Source organism: Lactuca virosa, chromosome 6 (genome assembly GCF_052849685.1).
Source record: "Lactuca virosa cultivar CGN04683 chromosome 6, Lactuca_virosa_CGN04683_v6, whole genome shotgun sequence".
Classification (NCBI taxonomy): domain Eukaryota; kingdom Viridiplantae; phylum Streptophyta; class Magnoliopsida; order Asterales; family Asteraceae; genus Lactuca; species Lactuca virosa.
The window spans coordinates 42,964,776-42,987,744 of record NC_136431.1 but is presented as its reverse complement, the minus strand read 5'-3'; the positions used below and the strand labels follow the sequence as shown (position 1 = coordinate 42,987,744).

Sequence of the window (22,969 nt, the reverse complement as noted above, 5' to 3'; positions counted from 1 at the left end):
AGAATGAATTCGCATCTAGGTTTTTATATATGTGTTCGTATTTTGTTTCAGGACTCACTCACTTAAAATACAATAAAGTTGCATGGAATATGAAGAACGGGAGTGTATTCTACTAGAATACACTCTCATTCTTCTAGATATGAATTCATTCTGAAAGAATATTATTGTTGACATTAATGACGAATTTAATTAGTTTTCATAAAAATGAGTTATAAGTATGGATAGCATTTAATATACATATAATTAATACTAAATTCCTATTGGTACATTCTAGCACACAATAGATGTGAGAAACATTTGAACCTACCTCTCTTTCTCTCTCTCTCTCTCTCTCTCTCTATATATATATATATATATATATATATATATATATATATATATATATATATATCCTTCCAAATGTTAATTTTAAGGGCTTGATAATCAAGGTGTCTGAACCATCTCTTTTATCAATGATTAAGCATGGAGATTTTTGTAGATGGATTGTATTACATCGATCTTTATGCAAAGCACAACTTAAAATCTTCAAGAATTGAAATATGCGTTTGCATTTGCTAGTGCGTCATTTTTGCAACTAAAGTTTTTCTTTTTCCTTGGCATAACTATTACTTACTGTGAGATAATTCGAAGTTCTTCCTTCTGTAAGAGTTGTAGGTACTTGAAGTGCACCTTAGCAAGGTTTAGTAGTGAGTCGTACGTGGAGCATTCATCTTCATAATTGAGAAAATATAGCTTTGCCTCTACCATTGGATGCCCACAAGGGTGTCTTCAATTCGTGTTTCACTTGTTGTGCAAGAATACCTTCGAGTGTATTTTCAACACTCTTAAGTTGAGCTTCTGTGAAAACAAATGCCTCCTCTAAAATAGACTCTCCTCTTATTCTCAACTGCGTGCACTCATAGAAACTTAGCATGACCCTCACATCAGTAATCATGTCTTCTTTGAATGCACCGGAACTACAATCCTTGAATTTTTTAAACACATCTGCACAATCATCTATTTGTGTCATATTCAATTCTTTTAACAGAATAATTGAATGAAACGCCGTTTAAAATATTATTTCCGAAATTTCAATATATGATGACTTACTCACTTACCAGAAGATAGTTTGTAACCATGGCTTCTGAAAACTTGAAAGTGAATAGAAATTGTATAAAGATCTGCTTCATGGTAATCTTGCAAGTTCAGCTCTTTGAAAAGTTTATCAAGTTGGCCATCGATGTCTTCCATGAAATGATAACTCAAGACAAGACGATACACGTAATAAATCAAACTCAGTTTCTTGGTTGAGTCAATAGTTTGGTCGATTATCAATCTTCTCAGTTGTTCTTTAGGCTCCTCCATAGCCTTAGCAAGTGCTTCCAATTGCTAGAAAAGGAAACAATGTATTACTTAACAAACAAATGCAAAAATATCATTTATTACGATATATTAATCAAAGGAACATCTTACTGAATTGTCAAGAGAGAATAATAAGAAGCGATCACCCCACATGGAAGGAGGGAAGTCGGTCAAAGGACGGACCGGCTCCATGGTGGGTTTGGTGTTTTTGCTTGGAGGATAACGTTAGTCGGTGCAATTAAGCCTTTTGTTTTGATCAAAGACGATTCACTGGAGGTTTATGGATCAGTGCAACATTATTATATATTATGGTATTTACAAGCTGGCATGCATTTCGTACGTGCATGTTGCTTTTTTAATTTGGCATCGATTTGGAAAGTAAAAGAAAATCAAGATAACCCAAGTTATGAATTTTAGCAATTTAAAAACTAATAAACTAAAGGAATCGTCCATGTCGCTTGATTATGCCAATATCATGCTCAAATCTCAATCTAAATTTTAAATATCTCCCTTAAAACAGTTAATAAATAGCAATTAACTTTTTTATTTAGAGCTCCTACTTATTTTTACCCTAAGCCTCAAATATATTTGCACCTACCTTCAAAAAAACCCAAAAAGTTATGGGTTTGTTTTTCGGTTTGGATCGACTTTAAAATATAATCTTTGTTTATTGAAAATATAATTTTAATATTACCTCAAGATTTATATATATAGTTTTTAAGAGAACAAATTTTATAATCCAGAAAGAATTAACAACTTGTTGCCGGTATGTTTTTCGATTCCATGTCGAGGTTGAAAACGGATGTATGTGATGTAAAAAATTTTGTTGGATTACTATAGTACTATGTATGTGTTTTTTAAAAGGACAAGACTTTATTAAAAATAGAAGAAACACTAGCGTGATCTTAGGGGAAAATTACATCGGATAACAAGCCCATGTATCCTAATTCAAATTCCCGACTCCTTACCTCTACATTTAAGCCAGTAAAACAAATGTGTGAAGTAGTGAAAGTTGAAAAGTAAGACGGTAATTACGTTCTACGTGGTATCTTACTCAGTTACTTGGGAATCATTATACAAACTCATTCATATTTTTAAATATAATTATAAATTTAAAATAAAGGATATAATAATTAAAAAAATACAATGCTTAAAAATACATTAGCTAAAAATTATAAAATGTAAACATATAATACCTAAAAATTTATTAATTAAAAAACACGAAACCAAAATAATATAATATCAAAAATATCATTAATTTTATTTTTGGTTTAAATAAAAATAATAATATGAAATTATAAAATAATATGAAAATATGATTACATATATATTTGGTTTGAAATTTAATTGAAAAAAAAAATTTCTTTCAAACACTCATTGTCAACTCAACTCAACCCAAATATCTAATAAAAAACTATTTTCTCTAAATTCCAACGTAATTTTTTTTGAACTGACAAACAAATATATAAATAAAGAAACTGCCTCTAGCAAGTAGCTAGAGACGGGGTAGTACAAAGTTAAAAAGTACAAGAAAGGAAGCTTAAATACATAACAACGAAACTGAGCACCATTTGTTCCAATTCGAGGTCCTACCATAAGTTCTCTGAAAATTGATCCAAGTGAAAACAAGAGATTTTATCATGTCTGCTACCTTTGCTTGTGAAGTTCGCCGGTTATTAAAGAGTCGATCATTCTTCGCCTTCCAAATGCTCCACAAGGTTCTATAACAAATAACTTTTATCCGCATTAGCAATCCAATCAAATCCCTTATTTTATTTTTTTATATTTATAAAAAACTATATCTAACATTAGTCTATTTTGAAGAGAATTTTCTTTTATGTATTTTAATATATTTTACTTATTTTTAAAATTAATATCACGTATATTTTTTTATAAAATAAATGACATATAAAACTCTTACATTGTCTATGTCATTACTCATACTTCATTTTATCTCTAATCCTACTTATCATCCATTAAATCCTCTACTAAATCCTCCTTGGTTGCCCTTACTATAATGACTCTTATACACTCTTGATCTGATTAAAATGCGAACGTTATTTATACATGTTATTTAAAAAAAAATAATAACAAAAAAAAAAAAAAACAAATGCATGTGCATTTCGTCTAAAAGATTCACCGAAAAAAGAAAACAGAAAAAGAACGTTTCTCATGAGCATTTGTGCACGAAAAAGTTACAAAAAATTTGCATTTGTATATATGAAAACAAGAGGTTATTATTTTTTTTACCGAATCCACGTGTTAGACGAAATGCATATGTTCATATGTTTTTATTTATTTATTTATTTATTTTTTAAATTAACATATGTGCACGTATGTATTTTTGCATCAATGAATCCTTTAATCGATGCATATATGCACCACTGCTGGATTTTTTTTAAATACATGATAAAAAGAAGTTAGTAGGTTCTCACGATATTCAAGTTATCACTATTACTTAACTTTATATATATATATATATATATATATATATATATATATATATATATATATATATATATATATATATATATATATAGGCTTAAGTTATTCTATTCTAACTAATTATTGTGCGGATATCGTATGCTATGATAATGATAAAGAAAATATGTTGTTTGATAATATAAATACGTTCAATCTTACATAACTATTGTCATTAACACATTCTCACTAATTAAATCGTTTATAAGGTTATTATACAATTATTATTTGTAACACCCCATTTCTGGTATGTAATCTAAATATAGCATTTTCCCTTTTCTTAAGCTGCACTCGACGAGTTAGAAGCTCGACTCGTCGAGTAATGACGGGTTTTGCACGAGAGTTTAGCCGGCAGACTCGGCGACTCGACGAGTCTATATTCTTGGACTCGACGAGTCTGCCAGTCTGGATGAAACCTTAATTCCAAGGGTTTGCACCCTATTTAAACAACCTTATGTGCCCTAAACCAGCCTCCATCACCTGCAAAACGTCCCTTGCGAAACCTTAGCAATTCCTTTAGCATTTTTGAGTGTTTTTCACCTTGTGAAGGATTTTGGTGCATTTTGGGGGTTAGAAGAAGAAGAGAGAAGAGGGGTATTCAAAGAGAGCAAAGAGGATCCGAGTTTCTGGTTACATTTTAGTTCCCATTGAGGTATGAAGCTCGAATCTTTACTTCCTAGCATTTAGATCTCCTTAAAAGCTTGCTATTGTTATTTTTGGGCCATTTCTAGACTTTGATGTCGATGTGAGAGTGGTTGAGGGAATGGGCTTCAGATCTAGGCATTTCTGAGCTCCATGAGCTCAAGGTTGCCACCTTTATTGAGCCAAGTTCCCATTCTAAACCTAGAACTCCACTTTTAGCTTATTTTGGGTATTTAAGCTCTATTTTATCTTGCATGCACGTAAAGTTGGAAACTTTACGTGTAAACCAACCTTAGGAACCCAGATCTATGAATTGGATGCACTGAAATCGACTGAAATCGACTGTATAGTATTGGCATGCATGCGACTCGCCGAGTCGTTCTTAGGACTCGGCGAGTCGGTTTGTAAACCCCCAAATTGTTTTCCCCTTTTTGTGTTCGAGTTGGATGAGTGAATGAAGATTAGACTCGGTGAGTTAGGAAGCAGAATTAGAAATGGAGGGACTCGGCGAGTCTACGCCATGACTCGGCGAGTCCAAGGCAATCTTCTTGCCTCAAGAACAGACTCGATGAGTTGTTCATACAACTCGGCGAGTCACAGACTGGACGTATTCATATGATGAAGGAGAACTCGACGAGTTGTTCATACAACTCGGCGAGTCGGATGAAGTTAGAGTCGACGTTAGTATGGAAGAAGAACTCGTCGAGTTGTTGCCAAACTCGACGAGTTGAAGCGGGTAGAGGATTAGAAAAGGTGTTAGGGACTCGACGAGTTGTCAGCCCAACTCGGCGAGTCCGGTCAACTGGAAGTTGACTTTAACCAGGAAGTTGACTTTGACCAGTATGTTGACTCTGACCAGAGGTAAAATAGTCATTTTACCCTGAGAATAGTTATCAGTATCTGACTTAGTGTTTATGGGATTTGTAGTCGGGGAGTTCCGGAGCAGCAGTCAGCCAGTTTCAGATTTAGCATCTCAGCAGTCAGCGTTACGAGGTGAGTTTTCCTTCCAGTAGGAACGGGTCTACGACCACAATGCCGACCCGTTTAGATGGCAGTAGTTCCAGATTTTGGTCCGATGCAGTAGTTCAGTATGATTGATGTCTTTATGATTCAGGCATGTTTATGTGTTAGTTAGTCCGGACCTCGGTCCGATGCAGTATGCAGTATATGTGCTTATGTTATGTGTCATAATCATGTTATGCTATGCCCCAGTTAGTTCAGATTTTGGTCCGATGCAGGGGGCAAGGCCCCAGTTAGTCCGGACTTCGGTCCGATGCAGGGGGCAAGGCCCCATTTAGTCCGGATTTCGGTCCGATGCAGGGGGCAAGGCCCCAGTTAGTCCGGACTTCGGTCCGATGCAGGGGGCAAGGCCCCAGTTAGTCCGGACTTCGGTCTGATGCAGTGGGCAAGGCCCAATATGTGCTTTATATGTTATTGTATGGTATGTGGTAGTTTGGGGGAGCTAACTAAGCTTTGTGCTTACAGTTTCAGTTTTGGGTTCAGGTACTTCTGCTAGCAAGGGGAAGAGCTCGGGATGATGGCATGGCACACACCATAGTTAGTCAGCCTGGGATGTTTTACTCTGATGATAAGAATATGTTTTGAATTAACTCTCTGATTTTATGTTATGATTCATGTTATGGATTGACAATCGTGGTTTAAGTAATGTTTTTCAAACGAAATTTTTAGTCATGATTTTTGGGTTGTTACAAGTTGGTATCAGAGCCTTGGTTTGAGGGATTCAGGCACACTTTCGGGTATGACTGGACTCAAACTAAGGAAATGGTAAAAGGTTTTCAAAAAGAAAAATGTTTTCAAAAGAATTTTTGGAAAAGAAACTTAAAAAAAAAGAGTTTTTGAGAAAGAGAAAAGGGTGTGGTGCATGCAATCAGCCGAGCTCAAGTAAGTACTCCCAAATTACCCATACAAGTTTATGTTATGATTAGCAGTTTCAGTCTCAGTAGAACAGCATGCTGGAATAGGACTAAGGATCTAGGAGGATGCCTTATGTGCCTGCTATATGTGTTCCAGCTTTATGAGAATTGCATGCTAGTATTGAGTAGACAGTAGTAGGATAGCCTGCTTAGGTTATGCCTGATAGTATGAGCTTAACATTGTATGCTAGTATAGTTTATTGTTATGAGGATAGAATTGCTTGAGTAGTTTCCTGTGTCTGAATGCTGCTTGCTTTGTACTTTGTGGGACTCTGAGTGATGGGAGTTAGCCATTAGGTGAATACGTCACGTCACATGTGATTAGGGTTGAATAATCTCAGAGTGCTGGATTTGGCCCTATTACGCAGCTCTCGTCTGAGTCTAACCGTTGTAGGGACGAGTCTTTTACTCGAAGGATTATCTGAGCCTCGTCACATGTGATGGTATTTAGGTGATGGATAATTGGCATTACAAGGAGGCCTTCAGCAGCTGAGGACTGGTTTGAGTAGAGTCAGAGATTTCCCTAGGGCAAGCCTAGGATGAGAGTAGCAGAGATCAGTAGTAGTAGAAGGGACTTGGTTGAGTTAGGGTAACTCTTGAGGAAAGTACGGATAGATGTGGAAGGTAGTATGGACCCGTACTACTGAAAGCAGAGGATCCGTACTCGATTCAAGAGGGGCCAAGACGAAACCAGGGAAATTGTAGAGTATGTGTGAGATCCCTCAGCAACGATGAGTATTCTGACAGTTATTGTGATATGTTTTTAGCATGGTGACGTTGCGCGAGATACCAGTAGGCAGTTCAGGTGCCGGGGGGGGATCTGGCTCAGGCTCTAGAGTCGGACAACTTGATGATCAGATGAGAGATGTCATTTCCACAGAGATTATGCGCAACATCATTGATCAGACTCCTGTGATATTCGGTTCGGTTAGGGAGGCCATCGTGGAGCTTTTGGACAGTCGTCTTGAGGCCTTTAGGGCCGGGATAGTTTCAGGGCAGTTTGGGGCTCGTCTAGAGCCCGATTCTTATGGATCCCAGGGATCCATCAGGGAGGGGGATCCCATTTTTAGCTCTTGCCATCAGGGGTCGGGAGTGAGTGGGGCACCCTGTCCCCAGGAGAGTCCTTTGCATGATTGGGTCGTTGCGGAGGTTTCATGAGTCGTTCGCGAGGAGCTAACCGACATCGTCGAGAGGGTCACTGATAGGTTGACCGAGAAGCTCCAGGATCAGACAACGATTGTTCAGACGATTAATGGGGACGACGGGGTAACGCAGGAGCGAGAGATTGACCGGGAGTCAGAAAGGAAGAGGAAACCGGATGAGGTTCAGTGGCCCACAGGTTCGGGTAAAAGAACCAAAGGGCCGAGTTTGAGATCGAGAGACTTCCAGGGCCGCAGCCGATGTGGTAAGTGTGGCAGGACGCACGGGGGTGCGTGTAGGAGTAGTAGAGGTGTCGATCCTGGCTGTTTCAAGTGCGGCCAGACTGGTCATTTTAGCAGAGATTGTACTGCTACCATCGCCCAGGGACTTGACCCAATATGTTTCCATTACAGTTAGAGGGGCTACAAGAAGGCCCACTGTCCGAGTTTGTATACAGCAGGGCAGGTGACAGCTCCTGCCCCTGTGACTTCAGGAACCACCAGCAGACGTCGGGGCCGGGCAAGGGCGCCCACGGCTCGGAGCAGAGCATTCCGGTTGATTTCAGCAAGGATTCGAGCAGCACTGGATGTTGGAGGTACGTATCTTTTACCATCCTGTCAATTATTATTTATGATGTTATTGTTATGTTACTGCATCGAGTTAGTAGGTACATATATTGGAATATTATATTACCTACTTGTGAGTGAGTCATATGCCATCTGCATACCTTGGATTTTGAATGATAGCTGGAGGTCGTCCCCTGTAGAGCAGGTTACTTCGGACGCATTAACTGTATCAAGTATGTGTAAGATTCGGTAGTGCGTCACTACCTTCGGGAAGGTGTCGTTCGGGTATAGAGCAGGTATATCCCCAGTAGTGGCACTCTAGAGTTTCCAGTGGAGTAGCTAGCGGACGGTAGGGGAGTGGTTTGGAGATGTTTACCCTAAGTGCAGGTTCGCAGGATACATTCACTGTAGCAAATGCATTTGAGGATTTAAAGGTGCTCAGCTAGTTGGCAAAATTGGTTCAGGTCTGGGAAAGAGTTGTCGGAGCGCCGGCAGAAGTAAACGCTGGTTGTCAGCAGATCAACCCTTTAGAAGATAGGAAGGATGGGGAATCCTATTCAAGCTGTGAGCTGTGAGAGATTAGCCGGATCGAAGTGGGGGAGAACCCTTCAAGAATTCAGGGTCGGTGGCATGCTAAACTTAGAAAGGGTTAGTAATTTTCGAGTAGGAAGGGAAGCAGCCCGAATGGTTGAGTGGGTTCAGGAGTATAGGAGTTGGGAGTTTGGAAAACTTCCCAACGTCGAGTTCATGTATTTGGGATTAGTAGCCGATTGGTTTGGGTCAACCAAGCTGAAGAATTTCTCGGCAGAACGTGAGTATAGCAAGGATGTAAGACTACAAGGTAGTTGTAGTATTTGATGACTGAGGGCTGGTTTTGGAAATCAGGTTTGAGGATCGCTAGCAGGACTCGGGTGAGTCATGGTGCCCTCGGAATAGTAAACTGTGGTAGAGGCAGCCTGATAGTGTGGAGTGTTGTAAGTCCGCGGGTGTAGCCGTAGCATTCACTAGCAGCCAGATAGTGTAGAGTGTTGTAAGTCTGCGGGTGTAGCCGTAGCATTAACTAGCAGCCAGATAGTGTGGAGTGTTGTAAGTCTGCGGGTGTAGCGTAGCATTCACTAGCAGCCAGATAGTGATAGAGTGTTGTAAGTCTGCAGGTGTAGCCGTAGCATTCACTAGCAACCATATAGTGTTAGAGCGTTGTAAGTCTGCGGGTGCAGTCGTAGCATTCACCAAGTTGTCAGATAACATTAGAGTGTTGTAAACCTGCGATGGTTGGCATGGATTTCACAAGGTTGGCAGGCAGTACGGGAGTGATGGTAGATCACGAGGAGAACAGTAGTACCCACCAGTTCGGGTGCAGCAGTGAGGGTGTGGCAAATCCATAAATTGGTTACAGATTTCTCCAGATGAATTGGACTTGTTTGAGCCAGTGAGGAGACCGTGGGATCACCGCTACAGTTATGAGAGCAAGGAAGCAGGGGACTGTTAAGGTCAATTATTTCGTAAGGCTACTAATGGTCATGTAGCGTTCCTTAGCAGTTTAGTTAGCGGAGTGTGGGCGGAGGCCCGTACCTCCTAATGAGCAAGGTAAGGATCAGAAAAAGGGAAGTTCGTCGAGGTTTAGTGTGGAGTTGGCCTGCATAGCCCTAGATAGGTGAGGCTTTGGGGGAGGCCGCTCCAGGATGCAGTCGGGTGAGGCCCGTGAGATTATAGCAGCGCAGGTAAAACCTGGTAGGGACCTTAGGGTCAAGTTAGGGGATCGAGAATCCCAAGACTTGTAGCGCCAGAGTGGCAGAGTAGATGGAGCAGTTATGGATAGCCGAAGTATCTTCGGAAGTCGCCTGGAGCGACTAAGAGTTTGTGCTGGGTGTGGTAATCGGTGGGAGTCCGGTAATCTAGTTAAGGGCAGGTTAGTCGGGACCAGGGTGGTCTCGGGTTATCAGGAAGGCGGATAAGGAGATAGCAGTGTTCTCAGTCAGAGGGAGTAATGTTAAGAGGAGTTTGGGTGCGAGCAGCTAGTTGACCGAGGAGTGCTACGCCTCTCACATCAGGGTTAAATAATCTCAGAAGGAAGGGTTTGACCCTGTTGCGCAGCTCTCGTATGAGTCTAACCGTTACAGGGGTGAATCTTTTACTCGAAGGATTATCTGATCCATTCGCTGGGTTGGGTGCTCAGCACTAAGAAATAGTAGTATGAAGTACTCAGTGTGTTTTGGCAGTAGTGTCTAGCACTGGGAGTGGCTGGAGTAATGGATTCTGTGAGGGGTATGTCCTTCACGACAATAGAGGAGGTGGTTGGTTATAGAAAGTTGCCTTGGGAAGGCCAGTGAACGCGCAAGGAAAATGGGATAAACCCCTAGGATGTTCAACATAAGTACTCGGGGAGTACCGAAAGGATTGTCAGTTGGGTAAGTTGTGTTCTCAGGATTGTCGGGATTAAAGTGCACTCGAGGTTATTATCTACAAGGACTAAAGTTAGCCAGATGGACTCGTCAGAAGGGCCATTGGAGGCAGTCCTCTGCGGTTTGGGTTGAACAGGTGAAGTGAGTATCGGACAGGAAGGCGGTGAGCAGATTGGAGGATAGTTAGCCGTAGCGGACTTCGAGGACGAAGTCTAATTTAAGTGGGGGAGAGTTGTAACGCCCCATTTCTGGTTCTAGAAAGAGATTTGGAAGGGGTAGAATGGTCTTCTACCCACTCCTTAGAAATGAGGTCAAGAGAAATATTGATTAGAGATGTTATTATGTTGATAGGAGGAGGCTAGGTCGGGTTATCAAGCACGAGAGGTTATCCGACATCGTACGAGGTGAGTCTTCTCACTATACTTTACCTAGAGTAGTAATTATGTGTGACCGGAAGGTCTTGTGTGCTATGATGAATATGTGACGTATGTTGTTGTATGATAGCCAAGCGGGCTAAGCCCGCTGATACGAGATCTGGAGGCCAAAAGGGCCGCACTTGTGGGAAGTGCGGCAAGGGACATGATGGAGTGTGTCGAGCGGGTGCTTGCTACAAATGTGGCAAGGAGGGGCATATAGCCAAGGACTGCCCCAAGGGATTTATGGTTTGCTTTCATTGCAACCAGACGGGTCACCGGAGGGCCGAGTGCCCACAGCTGTCACAAGGATCAGTGCAGGGATCTGCCCCTGCTACTGCACGAGCTACTGAGAGTCGGCCAGTGAAGGCCGAGGCACCGATGGCTCGCGGGAGAGCCTTCCAGTTGACAGCGGAAGAGGTCCGCGCAACGCCCGATGTCGTGGCTGGTATGTATTCATTCATTTATTTATGCTGAGTTGAGATTTTGTGCTTATATTATGATATATGTAGGTACTTTTCTTGTGAGTTCTGTACCTGCTTTGGTGTTATTTGACTCGGGTGCGAGTCGATCATTTGTGTCGTTAGCGTTTAGTCAACACATCAGTATTCGATGAGAGGCGTTGAGTCGACCTCTACGAGTTTCCATAGCTGAAGAGCGAGCGGTGTATGCTACTGATGTGATTTGAGGATGTGTACTCGAGATCTTCGGTGTTGAGTTCCCGATAGATCTGGTCCCGATTGCGATGGGGGACGTTTGCGTTATAGTGGGTATGGACTGGTTGAGCCGATTTGGGGCGGTTATAGACTGCGAGCGGCAGACGATGACGATACGAGACCATAGTGGGGGAGTGCTGACTGTATATGGCGAGGGTACCCGATGTGGGTCAGCATTTTGTTCGGCTGCCAGAGCGAGATAGAGTTTACAGCAGGGCTGCAATGGGTTTGTAGCTTATGTGATGGATACACGAGTGGTCGCAGAAAGACCGAGTTCGGTTGATGATGTTCCGATAGTGCGTGAGTTCCCGGATGTTTTTCCCGAGGAGTTGTCGGGTGTGCCTCCCGAGAGGCAGGTGGAGTTCCGTATCGATTTGGTTCCGGGGGCAGAGCCTATCGCCAAGGCGCCTTATCGCCTTGCGCCGCCAGAGATGCTGGAGTTATCCTCACAGCTTCAGAAGCTGCTGGGGAAGGGGTTTATTCCACCGAGTAGCTCGCCGTGGGGAGCGCCAATCCTTTTTGTCAAGAAAAAGGATGGTTCACACCGGATGTGCATTGATTAACGGGAGCTGAACAAGTTGACGGTCAAGAACTGTTACCCCTTACCAAGGATCGATGATCTGTTCGATCAGTTACAGGGAGCGTCTTGGTTCCCCAAGATAGATTTGAGGTCTGGATATCATAAGATGAGAGTGTGAGATGAGGATATCCAGAAGACGACGTTTAGGACTCCTTATGGGCATTACGAGTTCGTGGTGATGCCTTTTGGGCTCACCAATGCACCGACAGCGTTCATGGATCTCATGAACAGGGTGTGCATGCCGATGTTGGATCGATCGGTGATCGTGTTCATCGACGATATTCTGGTGTATTTGAGATCTCGGGAGCAGCATGAGGAGCATTTGAGGGAGATCCTCGGGGTTCTGAGATCGGAGAGGCTTGACGCCAAATTCTCCAAGTGTGATTTCTGGTTACGAGAGGTCCAGTTCTTGGGGCATCTCGTTAATCAGAATGGGATATTGGTCGATCCGGCCAAGATTGAGGCGGTGATGAGTTGGGAGGTGCCGAGATCCCCCACCGAGATCAGGAGTTTTCTGGGGTTGGCCGGCTACCATCGGAGATTTATCAAGGATTTCTCCAAGATTGTCGTGCCACTCACCAGGTTGACCCGGAAGGGCGTTGCTTTTACGTGGGGTCCAGAGCAGCAGACCTCGTTTGAGACTCTTCGCCAGAAGCTGTGCGAAGCCCCGGTGTTAGCCCTTCCAGAGGGAATGGAGGATTTCGTGGTGTATTGTGACGCAACGATATCGGGGTTGGGTGTGGTGCTTATGCAGAGAGGGCACGTGATAGCGTACGCATCGAGGCAGCTAAAGCCTCACGAGGTGAGGTATCCCACCCACGATTTGGAGTTGGGGGCCGTTGTGTTTGTTGGATAAGGTGTCTAAGTCCATAACTATTTCTGGTATGTACTTGACCCGACCCGACATGGTCCATTTGGGTTGCATGGCACCATGCAATTGGCTAAACTAAAATGAGAGAAATAACACTTATGGTTTATTAATATATTATAAGTTCTAATATATTAATAATATTATTTAATTAGTTTAACCAAGAATTAATTTAGAATTAATTAAGTGATCAAAAGATAACTAATTAAATATATGGGTAGATTATGTAAATCTTCCATATCTTATATAGTGGGCTAAGAGGCTCCATGGATTATCAAGTTGGGTTCCACCCATAGGATGCTCCATGGAGGCTCCATGGGAGTTACAAACCCATGGGTCATGGAAATGAAGAGTCATGCCACATTAGGGTTTACATGGTGTAACCCTAGATGTGACACACTATATAAGCAACATGTTCTCCACCAAAATTGGCGACAATAAGAAACAAGAGGGCTAGGCCGATTTTAGAAGTGTGTATTCTCTCTAAAGTCATTCCAAAAGCATTTGGTGTTGTGTGAAGCATTTGAGGCATCACACTTGGGGTGCTAGGCTCACAAGGTTTCAAGGATCATAAGCAACAACAAGGTAAGTTATTCTATCTTTCATGCAAGTTAAAATTTGTTCCCCATGTATGCTAGATAGGAATATAACCTTGGAATTCAACTTTGCATGATAATTAGACAAACATAGATCCAAGGTTATTAGGGTTGCATGTACACTTAGGAAGTGTTAGAATGCTCAAAACCCATCAGTGGTATCAGAGCCAGGTTTGTTTGTTGTTTTTTTTTTGTGTGTGCAAACAGCTTGAAAAAAAAATCGTTTTTCTGTTTTCTGCTCGTATGAAAGTTTGCACATTTGTTGCTGGAAATGGACTAGAAACATCACCCTAAACTGTTTTGATGTTTTAAAGCTTGTTTAGATGGTGTAATGTTTATGCTAATCCATTTACAATGGCAATTATTAAAATTACAAGTTTTTTTTTAAGTGTAATTTTTGATTCTTGAAAGTGTTCATATTCATGTTCTTGAACTTATGAAGATTAGATGATCATAGGAATTGTTTGTAACCTTCATGGTAGTTTAATTCATGATCATAATGTGTTTTAATGGAGTCCATAACTTGTCCTCAAGTTATGGAAAACCAAAAGTCTCACTTTTATTAAAGCCATTAAAAGAACACAAGAGTTATAAAAATGAAGAGTCTTCATTTTTATTACTCAATTAATTCATAAGTTATAAGAAATGAAAAGTTTTGGAAGTTTACAAAACTTGCCCTCAAGTTTTGGAACATGTAAAGTCTTGATTAAAACTTTAGTTCCAACCCTTAGAATTTTAAAAGTTAAAATTCAACCCTTATACTTTATAATATTATAAGTTACTAATATATATATGTATAACGTCAAGTCGTCTTACCGCTAGTACGCCTCATTCACGAAGCCGGTCTATAAGGGGGGTATAAGGTTGTTGCCTATAAAATGGCAACTTAATGGGTGTCCACTCTCACCCACCGCTTCCTTGATCGGTGCAGGGTCGTTAGCCGAACGGGTAAGACAAGGACTTATAAATTCTCATTAAAAGAATGATGAATATTATAAAGTAACTAAATGCTTTTATTAAATTCCCAATCTTAGTTACTTTAGGAAAATGTGAATAAGGTGCTAATCCATGAAATTACACTTTACACTTTGTTTAAGTCGTTGGTGGAGCATGTGTGGTTAACCGGCACACTAACTTGGACTTAACAAGGTAGGTAAAGGGTGACTTAAGGTTTACCATAGCATCGGTGGAGCGTGTGTGGTTTACCGGCACATCGATTGAGTGATAAACCTTGAGGGTACCAAGTGATTTGCATGGTTACTTCACACCTCGTTTTGTGATCCTCGGTATCCCAGTCACAAAACTTGGAGGGCATACTCGAGATTGAAACATGCTTTTGAAAATTTCATTGAATCTCAAAAGAATCTAGGAATTTCTAAGAACAAATTAAAAACCTAATATTTATATTTCGTTTTTCATGGTGGAAATTGGTGAATCGTCATTCACCTACCTTTCAAATATGTTATAGCTTGGATTACGGCATACCTCTTCTAAGTTATAATATATTGTGATTGGATCCTAGCCTTAATATTACATTTGAGTGTTTTATTAAGGACTCTCTTAATATCTAAACTAATCTTGTTCTCTTCTTTCAGATGTCTTCAAACAATGCTGCTTCTGGCTCTAATCCTAATGGCTCCTTTACCCTTATGAACTTGTGTGGGAAAGTCACTTTTGATGGATCCAACTTCAATTAATGGATTCAGAAACATCAGGATGATTACCCGCTACGAGGACAAAGAATATGTCCTTGACAAGGAGCTTAAGGAGATTGATGAGACCACTGCAACTCCCCAGGAGATCGCTGACTTCCGGGCACATGAAAGGGATGCTACAAAAGTGGCATGCATCATGTTGGCCACCATGACAGCGGAACTCCAAAAGTCGTATGAGGACTTCTACCCTTTTGAAATGCACCAAGATCTGATGGAAAGATACCATCAAAGTGCACGACAAGAGAGGTATGAAATCATATGCTCTATCATAACAACCATGATGAAGGACGGGGAATCCATCACGAGCCACATGCAGAAAATGCAAAGGTATGTGGATCGGTTGCTGAAGCTTAATGTGAACTTCCTTGAGGAGCTTGCAATAGATATCATTTTGCACTCCTTACCATCGTGCTATGATCAAATCCACATGACATATCACATGAATAAGGAAGAGGTCACACTCAGCAAACTTCAAGGACTCCTCAAGACCGCAGAAACAGGTCTTAAGGGTAAGTCGGTTGTTAACACTCCTACTCCAAACTCCGCCTCGGTTTTGGCAATCGGGAAAGGTAGAGGGAAGAAGAGGAAGAGCTCTTCGAAGGGTACCAAGGCTAGGACCCTTGATGGCTCTTCTTCAAGTGGAACCAAGAAAGGTTTTGTCACTCCTTCTTTTGACCCTAAAGAGGCTGAATGCTTCTATTGCCATGAAAAGTCACATTGGAAGCGGAACTGCCCAAAGTACCAGCAAGATGTGAAGGATGGGAAAGTTAAACCCAACCATGCATGTATTTACACTATCTTATCTAATAACTCACCCCATTCTAACTCTTGGGTCCTTGATACCGGTTGTGGTATTCATATCTGTTCTGATTTGCAGGGACTAAGAAGAAGTGAGAATGTGGAGCATGGAAGAATAAACTTAATCATGGGGAATAGGAAAGCTTTACCTGTCACCAAGATTGGAGTTTAGACTTTATCGCTAAGTAGTGGGTTTAGTTTAGATTTGAATAAATGTTGTTATTCGCCAGAAATGGCAAGAAATATTATTTCCTTTCATGCATTGTATAAACAAGGTTTCACCTTTTCATTTGATAATGAAGTTGGTTCGATTAATGCTTTCTTTAATAATGTTCTTTATTTTAAAGCATTACCTTGTGATGGTGTGTATGAAACTGTATCTGTGGTTGATAACTTAGGAAATAATGTATTGTGTATTGATTCTGTTAATGATAATAACTTGGATAAAACATCATTATGACATTGTCGTCTTGGACATATAAGCAAGAAACGCATAGGCCAACTCCAAAAGGATGGAGTATTGGAGTCATTTGACCTAAAGTCAGATGATAGTTGCGAATCATGCTTACTTGGAAAAATGACAAAGTCACCCTTCACAGGTTCTTGTGAGAGGGGTGAAGGTTTGTTGGATCTTATACACACGGATGTGTGTGGGCCCTTCAAACATGCCACAAGGGATGGTAATCGTTATTATTTGACTTTTACTGCTGATTACAGTAGATATGGATATGTCTACTTAATCAAGCATAAGTCAGAGACTTTTCAGAGGTTTAAAGAGTTTAAACAGGAAGTCGAGAATCAATTGGGCAGGAACATTAAGATGCTTCGATCCGATCGAGGTGGTGAGTATCTTAGTTCAGAGTTCCTCGACTATCTTAGGGAATATGGGATTGTCTCACAATTGACACCTCCCAGGACACCGCAGTTGAATGGTGTAGCTGAGAGGCGTAATCGAACCTTGTTGGATATGGTTCGTTCCATGATGAGTCGAGCTTCGCTACCAATCTCATTTTGGGGGTATGCCTTAGAGACTGCCGCCCATATCCTTAATCTAGTTCCCACAAAGAAAGTTGCCAAAACTCCTCATGAGATGTGGACTGGTAAAGTACCCAAACTAGACCACATTAAGATTTGGGGTTGCGAGGCTTTCGTGAGACGCGAGACTCATGAGAAGCTCGAACCTCGAAGTGAGAGGTGTATTTTCATCGGATACCCACAGAAATCCTTTGGTTACCTCTTCTACAGACCTAGTGAGAATGTGGTCTTTGTAGCTAGGAGGGCTTTCTTTCGAGAGAGAGAGTTCATAAGCCAAGGAGACAGTGGGAGGCAAGTTGACCTTGAAGAAATTCAAGAGTCAAGTGGTGAAGGAACTTCAAACCCTAGCACTCAACTTGAGGAGGAAACTTCTGTTGAGCCAATTGACAAGTCTGTACCTCTGAGGCGTTCCACAAGGGTTAGGAATGCACCTGAGCATTACTATGGATTCCATATTACTGCGGAAGGTGATACACTTATCAGTGATGAGATGCTGATAGGTCTGGATGAATGCGGAAGCCATGGCAGGCCCTGAGTCAGCCAAGTGGAAAGAGGCAATGGACAGCGAGATACAGTCCATGTATGACAATCAAGTTTGGAACTTGGTTGAGAATGTATCAGGTCGTAAGACTGTAGGGTGCAAATGGATCTTCAAGAAGAAGACCGACATGGATGGTAATGTACACACTTATAAGGCACGACTGGTTGTAAAGGGTTTCTCACAAACTCCGGGAGTTAATTATGATGAGACCTTTTCTCCAGTGGCCAAGATTAAGTCTATTAGGGTTCTGTTAGCCATAGCCGCATTTCATGACTATGAAATATGGCAAATGGATGTCAAAACCGCTTTCCTTAATGGAAAGTTGGCTGAGTATGTTTACATGAGTCAGCCAGAGGGTTTTGTCAACACAGAGTACCCTAATAGAGTGTGTAAGCTTGAGAAATCCATTTATGGGTTAAAGCAAGCACCTCGCAGATGGAATCTTTGCTTTGATGAGAAAGTCAAGGAATTTGGCTTTTCTAGGAGTGAAGATGAATCTTGTGTATGTGTCAAGGCTAGTGGGAGTATAGTTAGCTTTTTGGTATTGTATGTGGATGACATACTACTCATAGGAAATGACATCCCAACTCTGCAGGAAGTTAAGTCCTGGCTTGGGAAGTGTTTCTCTATGAAGGACCTAGGAGAAGCTGCCTATATTCTAGGGATAAGGATCTTGAGAGGCCAGAGTAAAAGACTAATTGGACTTAGTCAGAGTACCTACTTGTATAAGGTGCTGAAGAGATTCGACATGCAGGACTCCAAGAAAGGAGAGTTACCCATCCAGAGTAACGCCAGATTGAGTAAGACACAAAGCCCTAGTACTGAGGTTGAGATAGCAGAAATGAGTCGAATACCTTATGCTTCGGCTGTAGGATCGATCATGTATGCTATGACGTGTACTCGACCTGATGTAGCCTTTGCTTTGAGCATGGTTAGCAGGTATCAGGGGAACCCTGGCAAGGCACACTGGACTGCGGTAAAGAATATCCTCAAGTACCTCCGGAGGACTAAGGACTGGGTCCTTACCCTCGGTGGGAGTGAAGACTTGAGAGTTGTAGGGTATAGTGATGCTAGCTTTCAGACTAATAGGGATAATTTCCGCTCTCAGTCAGGCTGGGTCTTTACCTTAAATGGAGGAGCAATTTCTTGGAAGAGTTCCAAGCAAGAGACAGTGGCTGATTCAACTTGCGAATCAGAGTATATAGCAGCTAGCGAGGCAGCAAAGGAGGCGATATGGCTGAAGAACTTCATTGGAGACCTTGGAGTTGTACCAGCTATTAAAGAGCCAATGGAAATTTTCTATGATTGTGAAAGTGCAGTTGCCTTAGCCAAGGAACCAAGGGATCACGGGAGATCCAGACACATCGACAGAAAATACCATTTCATCAGACATCGAATAGAAGAAGGACTCCTCGTGGCAAAGAGGGTATCATCGGATGAGAATCCAGCAGATCCCTTCACGAAGGGACTGACTCGGGTTAAGCATATCCAGCATGCTCGGAGCGTAGGGCTGAAGGATGATATTAGATTTAGTAGTTAGATAACCTTGAAATTTGTAAAGTGTAATTGACATTAGATGATGAATAAAAGGTGTTTTATTTATGAGTAAAGTGTTGCTATCTCTTGTCGATCGTTTACTATATTTCTTTTGCATGTTTTGACTTCCAGAATAATTATGTTTGGTATATCATATTATTCGAACCTCCACAGTCGGTCATATGTCGGAAGTAGGTATGAATCAAGACTGTCATGATTGGTTGCAGAGGTCTAAGTTGTTGGACATGGCTACAACACTCATGAGTGCTCATAAGTTCTGAGCATTGGACTCAACCCACGCTCACTGGAATCACTTCATGGAATTTATCTCGAGTGATCGTGAGACGGTAATATCATATAAGTCTTCAAACCTAGAGATATGATTTGTTACTTATGAGTTGGTTATGCATTGATTGTACGTTAACGCATTGGTAACTCGATGTTATAAAACGTGCTTTTGTGTATAATTCAATGAGTGGTAGAACAAACATATGAGTCGAAGTTTATCTGTTCCTTCTTGGATTAGAAGCTGATATCTGGGCCCCTCGATGATTTTGTTTTGACCTATGTACCGGGCCCGGTCAGAACTAAGTTGATGTGTTCAATTAAGTTCTTTGTCAAACAAATCGGAAATCGGGAAACAAACTGCTGGACAATAAGTAAGACATTGTTCCATGTATTTGTCTGGCTGATATCTAGAACAGAGGATTATATGATCACTTATCTTAAATGGCGTATCATCATCTTCTCAGTTCCGAGAGACCTTGAAAGAGCTACGATTGCCGATCGGTTCCTGAAGTATTGCAGTTATAGTTATTAGACTTATCCAAGTGGGAGACAGTTGGATAAGGTGTCTAAGTCCATAACTATTTATGGTATGTACTTGACCCGACCCGGCATGGTCCATTTGGGTTGCATGGCACCATGCAATTGGATAAACTAAAATGAGAGAAATAACACTTATGGTTTATTAATATATTATAAGTTCTAATATATTAATAATATTATTTAATTAGTTTGATCAAGAATTAATTTAGAATTAATTAAGTGATCAAAAGATAACTAATTAAATATATGGGTAGATTATGTAAATCTTCCATATCTTATATAGTGGGCTAAGAGGCTCCATGGATTATCAAGTTGGGTTCCACCCATAGGATGCTCCATGGATGCTCCATGGGAGTTACAAACCCATGGGTCATGGAAATGAAGAATCATGACACATTAGGGTTTACATGGTGTAACCCTAGATGTGTCAACACTATATAAGAAACTCATTCTCCACCAAAATTGGCTACACTAAGAAACAAGAGGGTTAGAGCCGATTTTGCAAGTGTAAGATTCTCTCAAAGTTTACTCCTTTGCATTTGGTGTTGTGTGAAGCATTTGAGGCATCACACTTGGGGTGCTAGGCTCACAAGGTTTCAAGGATCATAATCAACAACAAGGTAAGTTATTCTATCTTTCATTCAAGTTAAAAATGTTCCCCATGTATGATAGATAGGAATATAACCTTGGAATTCAACTTTGCATGATTATTAGACAAACATAGATCCAAGGTTATTAGGGTTGCATGTACACTTAGGAAGTGTTAGAATGCTCAAAACCCATCAGTGTTCGCCCTCAAGATATGGCTTCACTATTTGTATGGGGTACGGTGTATCATATACACGGACCACAAGAGTTTGAAGTACTTGATGGATCAGCCCAACCTGAACATGCGCCAAAGGAGATGGTTGGATGTGGTAAAGGATTATGACTGCGAGATCCTGTACCACCCGGGCAAGGCTAACGTTGTAGCCGATGCCCTGAGCCGTAGGGCGGAGAGTGCTCCGATACGAGATATTTGCATGAGGATGACGGTGATGACTCCGGTGATGGATGCCATCCGAGAGGCCCAGGCAGAGGCTGTGAGACCGGAGAACCGCAAAAGAGAGCGGGTGATTGGGCAGGTATCTGAGTTTGTTACCGATAGTCGAGGGCTTATGACCTTTCAGGGCCGGATTTGGGTGCCGTTTACGGGCGGGGCACGTACCATCCTGATGGAGGAGGCGCACAGATCGAGGTTCTCGATCCATCCCGGAGCCACTAAGATGTATTTGGACCTGAAGAGAGAGTATTGGTGGCCCTGTATGAAGAGGGATGTGGCGTGGTTTGTGGAGACGTGCTTGACCTGTCGCATGGTTAAGGCTGAGCACCAACGTCCGCATGGCAAGTTGCAGCCACTCGAGGTTCCCCAGTGGAAGTGGGAACAGATTTCCATGGATTTTATCACCGAATTGCCAAGGACCGCGAGGGGTATCGATGCAATTTGGGTGATCATTGACCGGCTGACGAAGAGCGCTCACTTCCTTGCTATCAGCGAGAGCTCTTCCGCAGAGAGACTGGCAGAGATGTATGTGAGAGAGGTGATATCTCGACATGGAGTACCGATCTCGATTGTGTCAGATCGAGATGTACGTTTCACTTCCAGATTCTGGAAGAAATTCCATGAGGAGTTGGGTACGAGGTTGCATTTCAGCACCGCTTACCACCCACAGACGAACGGACAGAGTGAGCGGACGATTCAGACGCTCGAGGACATGCTTCGAGCATGTGTGTTGGACTTCGGAGGAAGTTGGGACACGTAGTTGCCATTGGCTGAGTTTTCCTATAATAACAGTCACCATTGGAGTATTGGTATGCCTCCCTTCGAGTTGTTGTATGAGAGAAGGTATCGGACTCCCATCTGCTTGGGAAAAGTAGGGCAGCGAGTAATGGGTAGCACGGAGATAGTGCTTCAGACGACGGAGCAGATACAGCAGGTCAGACAGAGGTTGCTAACAGCTCAGAGTCGCCAGAAGAATTATGCGGATAGGCGACGATCCGAGCTCGAGTTTCAGGTTGGTGACTTCGTACTCCTGAAGGTATCTCCTTGGAAAGGAGTGATCCGATTCAGGAAGAGGGGCAAGCTGGGGCCCCGATACATTGGCCCTTTCAGGGTGACCACGAGGGTGGGCAGGGTAGCATATCGTTTAGAGCTACCTGCGGAGTTGAGCCAGATACATGATACCTTCCACGTGTCTCAGTTGAGGAAGTGTATATCCGACGAGTCGGCAGTAGTGCCACTAGAGGATATTCAGGTGGATGCGAGCCTAAATTATGTTGAGAAGCCGATCGCGATCTTGGATTGGAAGATCAAGGTTCTGAGGACACAAGGAGGTGCCCCTGGTTCAGGTCCAGTGGCAACATCAGAGAGGGTCCGAGTTGACTTGGGAGCCGGAGGCAGAGATGCGGGTGCAGCACCCAAAGTTGTTTGCAGAGAGAGACTTCGAGGGCGAAGTCTGATTCTAGAGGGGAAGAATTGTAACATCGGGATTTCCAGGTACCATATTTAAATTGTTTATTTTGAGTTATGAGGAGGGACTCGACGAGTTGACGCCTAGACTCGTCGAGTAGGATCGCGAGTTGCTGACTGGATTAATGAACGGACTCGACGAGTCGATGGGTGGACTCGACGAGTCCGCGCTGTGGGTGGAAACCCTAATTCCTCGGGCCTGTGCCCTATTTAAGGGACCTTATGGCCCTCATTTGCGGCTACCAGTCGAGAGAGGGAAACCCTAGTGAGCTTGAGCGTGTGGTGTGAGGAGAAGGGCTATTTTAATCCTTGTTGGTGTGAGTTTTGC

General features: G+C 42.2%; 1 pseudogene across 1 annotated transcript; it reads right to left on the bottom strand.

Moving 5' to 3' along the window:
- Positions 1-203: 203 nt before the first annotated feature.
- LOC145120009 (alpha-copaene synthase-like) lies at positions 204-1,600 on the bottom strand (annotated as a pseudogene). The gene is made up of 3 exons (XR_013714075.1): positions 1,453-1,600; positions 1,098-1,368; positions 204-984 (listed from the first exon to the last, which is right to left on the bottom strand). The product of XR_013714075.1 is annotated as an alpha-copaene synthase-like (transcript).
- Positions 1,601-22,969: the final 21,369 nt, after the last annotated feature.